General features: G+C 49.8%; 1 long non-coding RNA gene across 1 annotated transcript; it reads right to left on the reverse strand.

Annotated features, from left to right (window-relative positions):
• Positions 1–13,699: 13,699 nt before the first annotated feature.
• LOC143442182 (uncharacterized) lies at positions 13,700–16,253 on the reverse strand. The gene is made up of 3 exons (XR_013110191.1): positions 16,097–16,253; positions 14,808–14,844; positions 13,700–13,782 (listed from the first exon to the last, which is right to left on the reverse strand). It is a non-coding gene; the product is annotated as an uncharacterized LOC143442182 (long non-coding RNA).
• Between the last annotated feature and the right edge of the window lie 592 nt (positions 16,254–16,845).

Here is a 16,845-nt window from a genome sequence, read left to right on the forward strand (position 1 = left end):
TGAATTCATGTTGCTCTGAGAGAGCTGGCAGTCATGGATGACACACCGATAAATAGCTCTGGTGGCTGCCAGCCCTAGAGAGCTTTTCAGACTCGACTTACAAACAAAACACACACTCCCGGGTATCTTGTGGTAGAAAGTAGCCAGTCAGGGAGGAAAAGGTGGAGAGATGGGGGAAGAGAAGATAGGAATCCTCAGAGGAGGGGAAAGAGGAGGAAGATGAAGGAGAGAAGGAAGGAAGAGAGGGAGGGAAGGACAGCCATGAGTGCCACACATAGGAAGCAGCCTGGAAACACCAGTTCTGAAGCTGTTTCTCCATCTTCGCTTTGAGGGAATAACCCAGCAAAATCCCTCTGATGAAGCACTAGAAACACATGTCCATCCAACTGTGGACAAAACTCGTGCCAGCCAGAGGTCTGGCTCCTCCTCCCAAAGCAGAGGAGATACCAAGGGGGAGTCGCTGGTAGCAATAGCCTCCTGCTGCAAAGAAAATGATTCTCTTCCTTCTGCCGTAGCTCTCTGGTAATCAGCATTAAATCCCGAAAATGAGATCCAAAATGGAACCAAAGCGGACACAAACACGTCCAGCTGGAGGCCAGCCTGCCCTCCCCATGGCACATCCTGGTAAAACCTTTCACTTCATCCGGAGCCCACGGAGAGGCTACTGGCCTTCCTAAACCCCTCAGTTGGCAGTAGAGATACCAGCCATGTTTGTCCACTGTTCGGGAAGAAGGAACTGAGGGGGCATGCTGGAGCTGTTTGCAGAGATAGAGGGAGTTTCCACAAGATTCACTGGTTCACCATCCTGCTAGTGAGACCCTGTACTGTGCCACTGCATAAGGAGCAGCTCCCTCGGTTAGCCCAGGCTGTTCCCCAAGCCAACTCTCTGCCTTGCACCTTCAGGCCCACACAGTAAGATGATCCTCTCTAGGTCAGAAAATCAACCCAGAGCCAGCAAGCACTGCCCAGCCTCTGAGCTGCTCAGTTTGCTCTACCACCTGGCTGGGCTGAGTGTAGACTGTGAGTGCTCCACCCTCTGTGTAGGCTCAGACCCTGCTTCCCCAGTGCTCCCTATTAGCTCAGTGTGAAGAGTGTGACCTACAGGACGAGGAAAGCCATGACCTTCAGGAAGAGGAAGGTCATGACCTTCAGGGCCGCATGCAGTGTTTAAGAACAACCTATCTGCTAAGCACGAAGCTACAGGCAGCCCCGCCTCAGCTGGAATGGTTCCATACATTTTGAGGTACACTGAACGGCGACTCCTGTGTGTGCATGTGTGCATGTGTGTGCATGTGTGTATGCACATGTATACATCTGTGTGTGCCTGTCTGTGTGCATGTGTTGTGTGTCTTGTGCATGTGTGTGCATGTATGTATGCATGTGTGTACATGTGTGTGCCTGTGTGCATGTGTGTGCATGTGTTGTGTGTCTTATGCATGTGTGTGCATGTATGTATGCATGCATGTGTGTACATGTGTGTATGCATATGTGTACATCTGTGTGTGCCTGTCTGTATGCATGTGATATGTGTTTGTGTGCATGTTTGAGTGTGGGGGACACTCACAACACCTTATGTAACTACTAATCTCTCAACACATATTAAAATGTCCAATGTGGTTTCATTAGCAACAAGCCGTATGTTGGAGCAGACTTCTGGAACTTACTTTTTATGAACAGAAACTCTATCCCATGGATAAATAACTCCCCCCAGCCTCACAGCTGCCATTCCACTCTCAGCGTCTGTGAGTCTATCTCAGATACTGTCCATGGAAGTAGAACAGGCCACATCTGTCCACCAATCTGTTTGTTCCAACAGTGTCAGGTCCACCAGATCCACTGAGCCACCCAACGGTGGGGTCGCCTTCTCTCTATGTTCTTTGTAATTGATTCCTAAGGTCGAACTGCAGCCTAGGACCAAGGGTTCAGGTACCAGAACGAGCAGCAGGCTTTATGGACCCTTAGATATCAAGTGAGGAGGGGGTAAAAGGCCCGCCCTAGCCAGTGAGATTCTGGAGGTGACAGAATCCAGACCAGAGACCTCCTACCCAGGGAGGAAAGTGGATTATTCCTGAAGCTGTGTTTCTGTTACTCTCTTACACGCCTTACCCTCCCAGCATCCTCTCCTACTCCACCCCACCCTGCAACAAGATGGCCCTTTCTTCTGTCCTGGCAGCACCACGCTGCCGGCATCACCGTTCCCAGGTTCCCAGCTAAGCACGTTACATATATCACCTCATCTATAAGCCATGTCAGCCTGCTTACACCCAGTGATCATCTTGACTCAGATCTGGTATGAAAATTGATCAGAGGTAGACAGGGAGACCGCCCTAATATCGAGGACAGTTCAGCCAACTCTAAACCCAGCTGTCTAGACATCTGTTGTGATGTTTTGCCCACCCCTGCCACCACCACCACACCACACCCTTTGTTTCTAGATCCCCATAGTCTAGAATAGCATGTGACAGGTAGTAGGCCCTCAATAAATGTTTGTTGAATGGGTGCTTAAGTGTATGGACTCATCTACTTCTCATACTGTGATGCTTTTGAAGTTACGGTCTCTGACCGTGGAGAGGGCCTGAAGGGTAACAGTTCACTGGGGAGCAGGAGACAGAATACACTCATCCAGGTAGAAACTGGTCCCAAGAGGCACACCCTCAGCCTGACCCCTGCATCTGAGGAGTGAAATACTCAATGAGACTCTTGCCTAGGCTTCCTCGGCTCACCACAACAGCAAATCCTGGGCTCAGAGGCAGCCACTCTCCACCCCTGCAAACTAGATCAGGCCTCGGTTTTCTGGTCAAGAGTCCCTGCTCAAGAGCGTCCAGTCCCTCTCAGAGACATCGTGAGGGAGGAGACTGAAGAGGTTTAGTCAGCTCTGAGCTGGCAGCCAAGAGTCCCCAGTGTGCATCCAACACCGGGCTCTTCCTGTCTGCTGGCCGATGTCCCGGAGGCCTCTGGAGCTCCTTAGAAACCCAATGTCACAGTGAGTTCTCTGGATACACAAGGGAGAACCCAACATTAAGGTGTCTGGCTGTTCAATGGGCTGGAGACCTCACATAATGATGGCAGTTGATCCCCACGTGAAGCGTCAGGAGAGCCACGGGTGATGTTTTCAGGGAACTCCCACTATTACCTGAACGCAAGCCAATGCCTGCAAAAACATGCCTCTCCCCCAGTAAAATGCTGGCGTCTTTACCTCTGCCAATAGAGGCAGCGGAACTTCATGGTGGATGTCTGGGGTCCTGTGCAGGCTTCATGAGTGCCCTACAGGGACTTCATGGAGGCTTCATGGGAACTTCGTGGGACTTCATGTTGCACACGTTTGGAAGTTTCCAGGCTACTAATCCAGAGAATAACTATAAGGGGGTGGGGAAAGGACATAAGTAAAGAAATTAAAACCAAAAAGGAAATCCTGCCTATCCTCCAGAGCCATAGGGACCCTGGGCAGGCGGAGACTTTCTTCACAGTGGGAGAGCTACCCCACAGAAGGCAGCTACTTGTCCTCAGCCCAGGGAGGGATTCACGTCCCTCCCATTTCCCCCATCCAAGAAGATAGGGAAGGAAAAAAACCTGGCACCGGAGAAGGGAGCTCAGAGCTTAACACTGAGCAGGCTGTCCCTTCAAGGAAGCTGCGAGCATCCCCAGACCTAGCCGACAGTCCCCGGGCATCCAGTTCTTGGACAGTGTATAAGGCCACCTGCCTAGAATGCTTGCTCGTGCTCCTCTGAGGCTCAGCGACAGCAGAGGCACACACCTGCTCCACATGCATCTGCTCGGTTTGGCTCTTTACAGACAGACATCTAATTCAGTGGCTCAAACCCACCTCATGGCTCTCGTTCCTCTGAGACCTGAGAATCACGGGGCTATCTTCATCTTCTGTCTGCACCGTGCTTGTGTGCAGACACTGCCAGCTTCCTCTGTTCAGGCTTTCCATGTGGCCCCGATTTCAACACTGTGGAAACATCTGGAGGAGACTGGGAGGCCTCCCATAGACCTTTCGTCAGATGCTTTAGACGCTCGCGTTATTAGCATGAGCTAGTAAGGGCACACACACTCTCCAGCAAAGCCACCAATCATCAGCCAGGAGACACGGCCCTGGCACACCAAGAATCCAGGTCACACACTACCCTGTCCCATACCTCCACCGCTGCGCACAGTGCACCCGTCTGGGTTCTGTGTCCTCCCTACCCTGCCCCTGAGACCACCAGATCTTCACATTGCACTGGGCTTCTCGGTCTTTCCGGCTTCTTCCATCAGAAGCCCTCCTTACGCTCTTTTCTTTCTTAGTCTCACACTTTTAGAGTCCAGCACAGTGTCTTGTCAACTGCCCTTGTCTAGGCCTGCCTGTAGCTTCTGACATCAGCCCAGCATGCTCTGCCTTACCTGGTAAGTGTCAGTCTCCCTCGTGGGCCAGGATGGGGCGTGTGATGCTCCACTCTGGGCCTAGCTTGGGTCTCCTGCTCAAGGCTGGGCCCCGTCCTTCTCTACAATGTAATATTTTGCTTTCATAATTATAAGTAATTTGTGAAGAAGACTCCAATTTACCATCACTAGTCTGACCGAGGCAACCCTCACTCCTGACTTCAGGACTCTGGTGACTTCCTGGCTCATCCCTCTGCCAGTGGGATTCTCATTCTAGCAGGAGGGACTTATTCCCACTCGACTCGTGCAGACATCTGTCTCCGTGGACCCCTAGGCGTTATTCTGTTCACCGAGCCTATCAAACACTCTTATTGTTACTTTGATGCCCAAATCATACTGTTCCAGATTTAACAGCTGAGTTCCCAGTCGTGTTCCGCACCTCACGGTGGATATCAGCGGCATCTCTGCATGTCCTTCCTTCTTCCAGCTGCTCCAGCTTCCACTCCCCCCCCCCATGGTCAACTCTCTCTCTCTCTCTCTCTCTCTCTCTCTCTCTCTCCCCCCCCCCCGCTCTCTCTCTCTCGCTTACTCACACGTGTGCTCACACGCACGCACATACACACACATACACTGAGATGTGCAGGACGGATCATAGGATGCAGACCCTTGAGGTGTCAACGTTGCTGATTGGCCTTGCTCAGCCCCCAGCATACCTGTTATGAGCCCCTGCTTTGGGACTACGCTTGCTGGTTTTCATGTGGCTAAGGGGAGGCTGACTCAATGGCCCCACACTTCTGGTTTAGCATAGGAAAGATGCTGGAAATGGTGCATGGGCCAGGTAGCCTTTCTCAGGCTCAGGACTCCGTGAAGATGTCCAGAGCTTGGGGAATCGGGGTGTTAGGAAAATCGATGCTTCCTGCGTGTGTGCTGCCCCCTGATTTTGGCAACCAATTGCCCATTGCTAATGGCCTGACAGGACCACAAAGCAAAATACACGGAAACTTAGAGCCATCCTCTGCTTCCTCTCTGTCTCCAAGACGAAGGAGAAGCTATGAGTCTCTGATTGTGGTCATGGGGGCGGAGGAAACAAGAAACCCCACGCATGATATTCTCTCTCTCTCTCTCTCTCTCTCTCTCTCTCTCTCTCTCTCTCCCCCCCCCATTTCCTGATCACCATCCGCAGGCTGAGGGTCTCGGCGCAAATCCCAGGCAGCTCAGAACTGGGAACAGTGAGTTACATAAGGTAATATTAAGGCTGTAAATCTTCCCAGTAGCAGAACCCATAAACCCTGGTTTTTATTATCCACTTACTGCACAGACCCTGGCTGTTCCTTCATCGAGGCACAATTATCCTACAATTACTGTTAGATTGTTAAGTAAATAGCGTGCCAGAAGCGGCAATTCCCGGGCTCATAAATATATAAACAAACACCGGAGCGAGGCCCCGGAGCTATGGGAAGGAGGCGGGACAGGGTGCTGGATGCTGAAATGTGTGACATTCGCCTTCTGCAGATGGGTCCTTGGCAGTCGCCCCCACATTCCCCGCAGGGCCCAGGAAGCTGTGGGCGAGAGGACAGAGAATCTAACCCAGGCCAGCTGTGCAGTCAGGGAGCGAGGACACTCCCCATGGGCATGGTGGCTGGGGAGGCAGGCACAGCCTCCTTGGGCCTCATCCTCCCTCCCAGAAGTATCTGGTGGCCCCCAGTATGACCAAATAGCACAGGTGTGAGGTGAGGAGAAGGAAGCATGCTCTCCTGGGTTTCTTGAAATGAGAATGTTCTCGTTGTCTTCCTCCATAACAATTCTCAACCAGGAGCTCCAAATTCCTTATCAGGAGAGGACAGAGTCATAGCAACGCAGTCACCAGTGGGAACCGTCCCTACATGAGTGTCTTGCAAGGATGCACCTGAAGTTGCAGAAGTGAGCAACAGGGACCAGGAAGAGTTTGCAGCCAGATGGGTCTGGGCTGGGCTGGGGAACAGAACGGAGCATTTCATATTCTACCATAAAAGCACATTTGCGCTTTGTCTTGTAGAAAGAAACCAGAGTGCACGCATTCCTAATAGCAGCTCAGCACTCACACACTGCTAATGGCTTTGCTTGTTCTGAGTTAAGTCTTCAGCCCTGCCAGCAGCTGGGGAACACCGTGTAATACCCTGCAGACGGTAACTAACTAGTCTCCACTGTCCAAGGCCTGCCTGAGTCCAGACACCCGGAAGATGAAGGACGAGCGAAAGGGACTCTCACAGGGAGGCTGTGTGGCTGACTGGCTTAGACCACCTGAGCAGAGAGGCTGGGCTGAGCTCCACACTGACAGAACACTGCCTTTGTTCCCCTCCCAGCGAACGTACTGGCTGGAGAGGGGATGGAAGGCAGTTTTTCTGAGGCCTTAACCCTCTGCCTTCTCAAACCTCTGCCCCTCTGCCAAGTGCTTTGTAGTGCTTTGCAGTCTGTGGTTACAGGCATCATGACTCTCCCGTGTTCCAGTCACGGTTCTGTGGAATTCTAGAACACGTGAAACAAGACTAAGAGTTAAGTATTTGGGCAACTGCATCTGGGTCAGAAGAGGGAGTCTCTGGGGTTACTGGCCACATTCTGTATCTTTCTCTTTTTTTCCTAATTTATTTATTTTTGAGAATTTCACACAACAGTACTGAGTGGTCTTTACCCCTGCTTCCTCCTCCTCCCCCTTCAACGCCTCTGGCTCCTTCCCCCTTCCCTTTCATATATATATATATACACACACATACGCACATATTTAAAACTTACTGAGTCTGCCGAGTGTTGCTTACACCTGCCCGTATTTGGAGCTGAATGTTCTGTATTGGATAAACTCCATCAGGAGTTTGTCCCTGGAGCAAACTGATTCTCTCTCTCTCTCTCTCTCTCTCTCTCTCTCTCTCTCTCTCTCTCTCTCGGCAACCACTGATTGTCTGTAGCTCTACATCTAGGGGCGAGGCCTTGTGAAATCACCCATCTATAGCAGTGATTGACAACCCAGAATGCACAGAACAAGTAGCCATAGTTTGCTCGGACCCAACTATTACATCTGCAACGCAACGCGAATGCTTAAGGCTCAAGGAGAAACCACAGAAGAGAAGACGGGGCCCGTGTAACTCAGAGGCCGAGACAGCTGCTGCTAGATGCTGTCTTCTAGACATGACAGGGAAGCTTCTCCCAGAAAATCTCATTCTGCACCTTGATGGGTGTCTTAGGCAGTGTTCTATTGCGGTCCAGAGACACCACAACCACAGCAACTCATAAAGGAAGCGCTTAATTGGGGCTTGCCTACTTTCCTCATGGCAGGGAGCATGGTGGCTCACAGGCAGGACGAAGGAGACTCTGGGCTTAGCATGGGCTTCTTGAAACCTCAAAGCCTGCCCCTAGTGGCACACTTCCTCCAGCAAGGCCACGCCTCCTGATCATTTCAAGTCATGCCACTCCATGGTGACCAAGTGTTCAAACCTGTGAACCTCTGGGGACCATTCACATTGAAGCCTCCATAATAGGGACTCAGAGAGCAACCATCAAAGAGCTTTGAGATTTAAAAGAAATCAAAATATATTCTCAGTATTTATTCCCATGGGGTGAGCACATGGTGAGGGCTTTCTCCCATTCTGCAGTCTATCTCCATATGGTACAGGCCTCCTCCCATCCTGTTGGCTGTCCGCACACTGGTTCTTGTTTCTTTTGTGGGCAGAAGCTTCTCGATGTCCATCTGTCTATTCTTGCTTTTATCTCCTGAGTTGTCCGGCTCCTTTGCCGAAGGGGCTTTGCATATGCCTAGGCCTCAGAGTGTTCGAGGTCTAACTCCGAGGTCATTTGAAGTTGATTTTGTGTGAGGGTTTTAGTCTCCTACACATGGATGACCAGTCTCTCACCACCATGTATGATAGTCACAATAGCCCAATTATGGAACCAGTCTAGATGCCTGTCAACAGATAAATCAGTAACGGTGGTACACAATCAGATACACAGTGGACTATTACTCAGCCGTAAAGAAGAAAAAGAAAAGTTTGCAGAGTAGTGGTCAGAAGCAGAGATCACTGCTATGTGAGGTAAGCCAGACTCAGATGGAAAAACGTCTCATGTTTTCTTTCACATCTGGAAGCTTGAGAACGAAACAGAGAAAAAACATGAAAGTTGTAAATGTGGAAATACTAAGATATAGAAAAATAGAAAGGGGGGCTGATAAAGAAAAACAAGAAGTAAATATGACCTGAGCAAATCGGATCCACATATGGGGTTGTCTATCAAAAGGAAGCCCCACTGGGTACACTCAGTACACACCAGAATATATGCCATGTGGCAATCACACATGGCCAGAAGGTGATGGACGGGCAGGTCCACACAAAGACACAGTGCATAGACAGATCCACATCAAAACAGTGTGTGGTTTCTTCTGGTGATGCAGGTTCTCTCTTAAAAGGTGGGTACCCCACGCTCAGACTGGGGCGGGATGGGTCATAAGACACGCAGGGCATTGCAGAGACCTGAAGAAATGTCATTTGGAATCTGGGCTTCAAAAAGATGCAGTAAAGAGGCTTCAGGTGGGATGCAGGGGGTCATGGCTCACTGCATAACGCTTACACTTTCTGAGCAAATACTGAGGCTGCAGAACCAAAAAGGGTCTCATTCCTATTTCCTATTGACAGCATCACCAGCAGCTCAAAGGGCCAAGACACGCAAGACAGACTGGAACAGCAAATAAGTGGCCTGTCAAAGGAAAACCCCAGGTTCCTAGTGGCTACAGGTCCTGTGGTCCTTGCTTCCTCTGTGCCTCTCCTCCTACAAGACTGACACAGAGCAAAGCAAGTAATATAAACAGGTGCACACGCGTGCGCGCGCACACACACACACACACACATGTTCTGAGGAGAGTGACGCCCCACCCCCAGTTGTCCACTTCCTGATGGCCAGATTATGCGACCATGACAGGTGCTATAGCAAAAGGACTCAGGTTGCAGATGGGCCAAAGATCACCAGGCTGACCTTGAGACTAGAGACTTTCCTGGGTTTCTGATAGACTCACTGTAAGCTACAAGAGGGAGGCAGATGGGCCAGCGTCAGCACTAACAGCTGGCTCTGAAGATGGAAGAGGATGCCCCAGCCAGGACAGTAGCCAGGAATGTGAAGAAATAATCCTCCCAGTGGCCTCCAGAAGAAGCCCATCTCACCCACACCCTGACGGTAGCCCCAGGAGGCCCACATGGACTGCTGAGCCTCACAACCAAGATAACAAAACGACCTTGTCTGATATGACCGTACTTGCCATGGTGCTTCTGAGAGCAGCCAATCGAAATGTGAACATTTCTGAACTCTTGTGGATTCCCTCCACCCAGCCATCAAAGGTGATCAAGGCTAGGTTTCTCCAGGGTGCTCCGGCCCCTAGTGTCCTAGACTCAAATCCAGAGCTCCAACCACTGCCTGACAGCAGGCAGGGGCTTCTATGACATTCTGGCTCTCTCTTGGAACAGGTTCCCTCTGACCCTGTGTTCTTGCTAAAAGGCAGGACTGAACCCCCATTCCAATCTGTTTACAATGAACCCAACAATAGCTCAGGCACAAAGAGAGGGAAGGGAAGGCACTGTCTTCAGTAACATCAACCAGCTGCCACCTTGCTTCTGTTTGCGCCACTGTTACACTTGAATCTATGCCTCCTAAAAAATTCTATTTGCATTATCTTATCGAGCGATCGTTCCCTGGAACATTATAAAACAAACAGTAATTAGGGCTCCAGTCGGTGTGGTCTTCTCCCAGCTCTCAGCCACACTGCATTCTGGGATCTAGTCTGAAGACAGTCAGACCAGAACCAAGCAGTTCTGGAGGAAGCAAGGCCTCTGTCCCCCATGTCGAGCACCTCTATGCAGCTGGAAAGGAGAAGGTCCAGGATGGACAGGGATGGCCCTAGGTACAGACACATCTGCCAACAGACAAGTGCCAAACCCATCACACAGCCAGTGTGTGTCACACCAAGTGACCACTCTGCTTTAAAACAAACAAACAAAAAAATTATAGCCTCCATGTCTCAAATAGCCTTATACCCAGGTACCACCCTGCTTCAAATCCCCACCTGCTCTCCTAAGCCACAGGGTAGTTAGCACTCAGCACCCAAAGTCATGCTCTCCCAAGCCACAGGGTAGTTAGCACTCAGCACCCAAAATCATGCTCTCCTAAGCCACAGGGTATTTAGCACTCAGCACCCAAAGTCAAGAGCAACTTTAAGAAACAAGTGTAGACTGAGAAGCTTGGGGGTTTGCCTGGGTGTCTGTTTCCTCGTCTTTAAATACAACATGAGATGGATTGGCCTAATTTTCCCAGTAGTTCTAAGTCACCTGATAGGTCCTTCCTAACAGGTCAAAGCCCCACTAATGACAGTGATAGCACCAATCTGGGGGCTAGAGCCACACCCCCAACATCCCAGAGTCCTTGACTTATCACAATGACTGTTTTGAGTGAATAATGTGGGTGACCTCCAGGTGGACCAGGTTCAGCACAGAATTAGGTCACATTTGTGTGGCCCCAAGGTTGATCCTAGAAGGTGCTCACGTGACTACAGGCAGAGTTGTTCAAATACTAAGAGGTGACAGCATATACAGACCATCCCAGAAGGGGACACCTGTCCCTAGCTTGCCCTGAGGTCAGATGATGCAAACCTGGAAGCAATGCCCCATCCAGAAGAGAGACTGCAGGTTCCAGGATGTACCAAGGCAAGTCACAAGGGCAAGCATGCAGGCTCAGCAGCTCTTGCCCCCTTGGTGATAAGATCTCATGTGTGCAGCAGGCATGGAACCTGGTGGCACCAGCTGAGTAGTACCTCTAGATGAGTCCTTCAGGCTCCACCCAAGAGACTGAGCCATGGTTGCCATGTACACTTATCTAGCTCTCTGTCCTGGAGTCACTTCCAATGCCGAGATAAAATACCCTGACAGAAAACAACTTAGGAGAGAAAGAAATTTATTCTGGGTTGCAGTCCATCATTTGTGGAAACCGGGGCAGGAACTTGACCATAAAGAACAGAGAGAAATGACTGTGTACATGCCACTTGGTAGCACATGAGTCATTTCTCCACTCCTATACAGTTTAGGACTCCCTGCCTAGGGAATGGTATCACCCACAGTGGGCTGGATCTTCTTACATCGGTTGACTTAATTAAGACAATCCCCCATAGACACGCTCACATGTTAGCCGACTGACTGTAGGCAATTGAGATTCTTCCCCCAAGTGACTCTAGGTTGCATCAAGGTTGATACATAAAACTAACTGGCACATTCTCTTTACTTTGAACTCCAGGGTTGAGTTCTGTAATAATTCTACATAGAGGGTGCTTGGATGTTCTGTCGGGTGAGAAGGATCAGGATAGTAAGAGGATGCTGCCATGTCATCTCAGTCCTGGCATCAGGGTCCTCCCGTCCCTTGTATGAAGGCAGAGGGTGACCTCTTCTCCCAGGCTACCTGCTATTAAGGATTCTCCTAAGATGAGTGTTTCTTAGTCCAAACCACCCATAGCAAACAGGGTCAGTGGGTCACAGGAACACTGGCACTGGGTTTGGGGACCAATTTCAAATAGACCTTCATGAAACACATCCAAGAGATATCAGTCCCACATCCAGCACAGGATGGGATCCAAGATTCTCAGCTTATTTCCGGAAATGGAATGGTTCTATAATATTCATTTCAGTCCATGGCAGAATGGGGCTGGAACCCTCAAACACGGAGATGGAGGGGTAGCCTGTGAGGAGGGGTGGGTCCCTATGAACTCACAAAGCCCTGGACGGGAGAAGTTACTCAGGAGGCTGCTCACTGGTCTCCAATCTGTAGAATGGGTGTCAGTCCCTAGTGGATGGTAAGCAAGCGTTCTCCTCAGATCCTATGGTTTCAGAAATTTCTCTCTGGTCTGGAAACCATCATGAGTCACAAAATCCTCCTTTCAGGAAGCCACCCTCTCCCCATCCCCCAATGCCCATGAAACACCCCTGCAGCCAACACCTGGTCGCCAACAACATCACCCCATAGCTCAGCCTCTGCAGCTGAGTTATTTTCATTTCTTTATATATGTTTTTTTAAAAAGAGAGAAGCTGTCACCCGCAGGGTAATTGTCCTTTCGTGTAATCCCATCTCTGATGGAGCCCGGCAGCCCTCACTTCATTAACAGCAAAGCCTCTACCTGAGAAATCAATTGCAACGAAAATTATAAAGACAAAAATCAATCCCGTGGCATATCCTGCCTCTCTCTCTCTCTCTGCATGGGAACATCCAGGGATCCCAGGGCAGGCTACAGAGGATCCCAGGGCAGGCTACAGAGGCTTCTGCCAGAGCCTCAGGAGCAAGGAGCATGGGCAAGTTCCAGGAAGCCTGAGAGACAGGACTGGGGACTTGGACTATCTCTCTAATCAGACAAGCAAGCCATAAAAGAAGGATGGCTTTCCGTGTACTTCAAAGCAATGACCATTCTCTTGGGCATTCACTAGGTAACTACTGTATGTCAAACCCTAAAGTTTCTCGGGAGTCAAGCAACCCAGTCTTGTTCCCTATACACTCTTGAAATGGGAAGGAATGCACACGTGAGATCCAAACTTGGACTGCAGGACAGGGAGAAATGGCAAAAGCATCGTCCATGGGGATATGAAAGAGCTAGTTGAGTCTAACGTGGAATGGGTGTGTGTGGGGGGAGGGATTCTAGGACATGCTCCTTGACAATACTGGAAGAGTGTGGCACAGAGGAAGGACTAAGTTCCTTTCTGTGGTGACTGACACACTTTAGGCGTCCTGCTGGACAGACTCTGGCTGAACGGGAAAGAGTCAATTATTTGCAGACAGTTTCTGAGATCGGCTTCAGGGAAATAAATGTGTCAAACCAGAAGGAGCCTCAGCGATCCAATAGCAGGTCTGTCTGTAGCCTAACATTGAAACTGATGCGAAGGGAGACTCCTCAGTACCTGGTGCTCCTGCTGAGCCTTCAGGTTGCACAGCCCGGGGGTTTCTAAGGAGCCTTCCCCCAGTAGGCACATGGATTGAATCCCACCCCAGGATTGCAGGCGGCTCCACGTGGCTCCTGATCTGACTTCAGATGGGAAGGGCACTCTTGAGGAAGAGCAGAGTCAGATGTGTGTTCCCCTAACAGAAGCACCGCAGCATCGAAACCCTGCACCTCTAAGATCAGGAGCAGCAGCCATCAGCAGTAAAGAAATTTGGTCAGGGAGATCGACTGACTTTTCCAGACCCAGTCAGCACAGGAAGAGTCTTTAGGAGGGTCATTGAGGCAGATGTACATTTTTTAAAAAGATTTATTTATTTATTTATTTATTTATTTATTTATTTATTCATTCATTGTATATGAGTACACCATTGCTGTCTTCAAACACACCAGAAGAGGGCATCAGACCCCATTGCAGATGGTTGTGAGCCACCATGTGGTTGCTGGGAATTGAAGAAACAAAGGAGCAGTAGAAGTTACTGGGATGGTAGAACAGAAAACGGGAGAGCCATCTACGGCTGAGCCTCTGCAGTCTCAAAGAACAACTTCCCCATCCTCCCATGGGCCAGGAAAAGCTGGGCCATGCTCACCCTGTGTCCAGCACCTACCCAGCCAGCCAGCCCTCAGTTGGACAGGCTCACAGTCACAGCAAGGAAGTCCAGGCTGCTGTGACAAGTCCTCTCTGCTCAGCTCATCATGAGGGGCCACAGCCTAGCACATCACCAAACAGTGCAACTCAGCCACTCTGCTGACTAGATGTACCACAAAGCATCACGCTGTCCCCAAAGACATTTGCGTAGAGGGTTTTGTTTGTCACGTAACATGTTAAAAGCGGGGTGGGGGTGGCAGTGTAGGTGAAGGTGCTTAGTGTTGAGCATGTAGACTAGAGTTCAAGTCTCAGGACCCATATGGTGGAAGAAGAGAATCCCAACTCCCAAAATTTGCCCTCTGACCTCCACACAAATGCTCTCTCTCTCTCTCTCTCTCTCTCTCTCTCTCTCTCTCTCTCTCTCTCACACACACACAAACCAAGCCTACACACACACATACCATTAATTACTTAATTCATTAATTAATCATTAATATTGTTTTAAAGAGAGTCTAGAAAGATATGCAAAAATGAAAACCTGAATTCAATCCCCAGTAAAAAGCTAAAAAGCCAAGCATGATGGTGTCTCATAAGCACATTTACACATGTATACACACACACACACACAGACACACACACAGACACACACACAGAGACACACACACATTTTTTTAAAAAAGGATCTTATACTGCCTGCCCCAGAGCTAGCAAATAAGGGCTATATTCTCTCAAGGCTAAGCTGACTGAGCTTTGTGGGGGCACAGTGGGAAGAGGAGTATAGAATGGAGGGAACCTCTCCACATCTCAACCTGCGTACTGAACTCTGACCTCTGCGGGTACTGAGCCCCAAGTCCCAGCTCTGGTGGAGAAGTTACAAACCTGAGAAAACTGGAGTTGGGAGAACGCAGTCATTCACCTGTGAAGACAAGGGATAGAACACCAGACAGAGCTCCTCTAAGGGAGAGGAACCAGCAGCTAGCACACAGACACTGAGTGCTGGTGGGAAACTTGAAATCCGGGCTGTGAACTCCCAATCCTGAATCCTTTCCACCCACTTTCCATATACCCAGCAAGCACCTGCCAGTGTGTGTGTGTGTGTGTGTGTGTGTGTGTGTGTGTGTGTGTGTGTGTGTTTGTGTAAGGGGGGGTGCATGCATGTGTCTGTGTGTAAGGGGGGGTGCATGCATGTGTCTGTGTGTGAGAGACAGAGAGACACAAAGACAGAGAGCATTTGTGTAAGTGAAAAAGTGCATACCTATGAGAGAGTATGTGTGTGTGAGTGTGCATGTATGTGAGTGTGTGAGTGTGTGTGTGTGTGCCTGTTCCCAGGAGACCACAGCTATGTCTTCGGGGACCTCTCTTTGTTTCCTGCTGTATTCCCAAGCCATATGGGGACTCATCAAATGCTTGCTGTAACCCAAATAGGTGAGATAGCAGTACCAAACACTCTCTTGCACAAGCCCCATCTAAGGGGACATGGGAAGAGTGGTAACATGGTCACTGCAGTGGCCTGCAGGGTCAGGAGAGACAAGGCTGGGACGCACTCTCTGGCTGTATCCCTCTGCCAACTGGGAGCTGAGGAGCTCTGCTCTCTTGGCAGGAAAAGTCCTTATGGTAAGAATTGACTCATGCCATCACAAGGCTGAAATGGGTTAGGATGAATAATGAACCGTCAATGGCTGGCCGCAGCGTGCAGAGAGCATTGTCAAGTCTGCGTGACCTTGTCACAAGGACACCCCTGCTTCTCTATCTCTGCAAGCTCCACTCCCAAGCTTCCAAGAAGCTCACCACAGTGGGCATCATAGCTCCCTCGGGGCGGGGTCTCAGCCACAAAGAGCGGGATGTGTCCTCACTGGGGACCATGTTCTGGCTTGTTGCCTATTTTGTGTCTTTGGACTGTCAGTCACACACACCCCCCCCCGACCTCAACTTCCCTCCTGGTGCAGCATCTGCCTCTATCCCTCACTGGCCCCCAGGAGGAGGGCCCTGGGTCTTCTTGGCCTCTCCTCCAACTACACACACCCGCCTCCAACCCAGACAAGAGAATTCACTTGGACCAACGGCAGACATCATCCTTAGCTTCTCCCTGTTGCTACAACCAGTGACAACTTAAGACAAATTCCTCCTTCATGTCTGGAGGGAGAAAGCACAGAAGAAGGTAGGCATACCCGTGGTCCTGGGCTGGAGTCCTGGACAGTAGGGGAGAGCTTTGTCTCTCTCTGGAAGCTTCTGCATCCATTCCTTGGGCAATCTCTTTCTCCCCCCTCAGTTCTGTCCTCACAGACACGGGTGGGTGTTTGGGGCCAAATGGACTGTTCAGGTGATCATCCATCCTGGTATAGAGACAGTAAGGACTGGAGACTGAATCCTGAATTTATTCCTATGAGGGGCTGGCTGGTGAGATGCTTCAGGGGACAAGACACTTCTTGCCAAGCTTGGTGACTTGAGTCCAATCTCTGAGACACATGAGTCGTAATCTCACTTCCAAACCTACGCTGTGACAAGTGCACATACCACTCCAACAGATAACACACACACATACACACACTTAAAATGTAAAAACACACACACACACACACACACACACACACACACACACACACACATATATATATATATATATATATATATATATATATATATATATATATATATAAAATCTTACCTTATTAAGGGTTGGAGAGCTGAGTCAGCTTTAAGAGTATTAGCTGCTCCTGCAAAGAACCTGGGTTCAATTCCCAGCACACATATTGTGGTTTTCGACCATCCTTAACCCCAGTTCCAGGGGATCTGATACCCTCTTCTGGGCTCCAAGGACACACACACACAGTACACAGATGCACATGCAGACGAAACATTCATATACTAAAATAAAAGTAAATAACTCTTCTTAAATGATATATTAAAGAAGCCAGTT

The sequence above is a fragment of the Arvicanthis niloticus genome, chromosome 5 (genome assembly GCF_011762505.2).
Source record: "Arvicanthis niloticus isolate mArvNil1 chromosome 5, mArvNil1.pat.X, whole genome shotgun sequence".
In the NCBI taxonomy this organism is placed as follows: Eukaryota; Metazoa; Chordata; class Mammalia; order Rodentia; family Muridae; genus Arvicanthis; species Arvicanthis niloticus.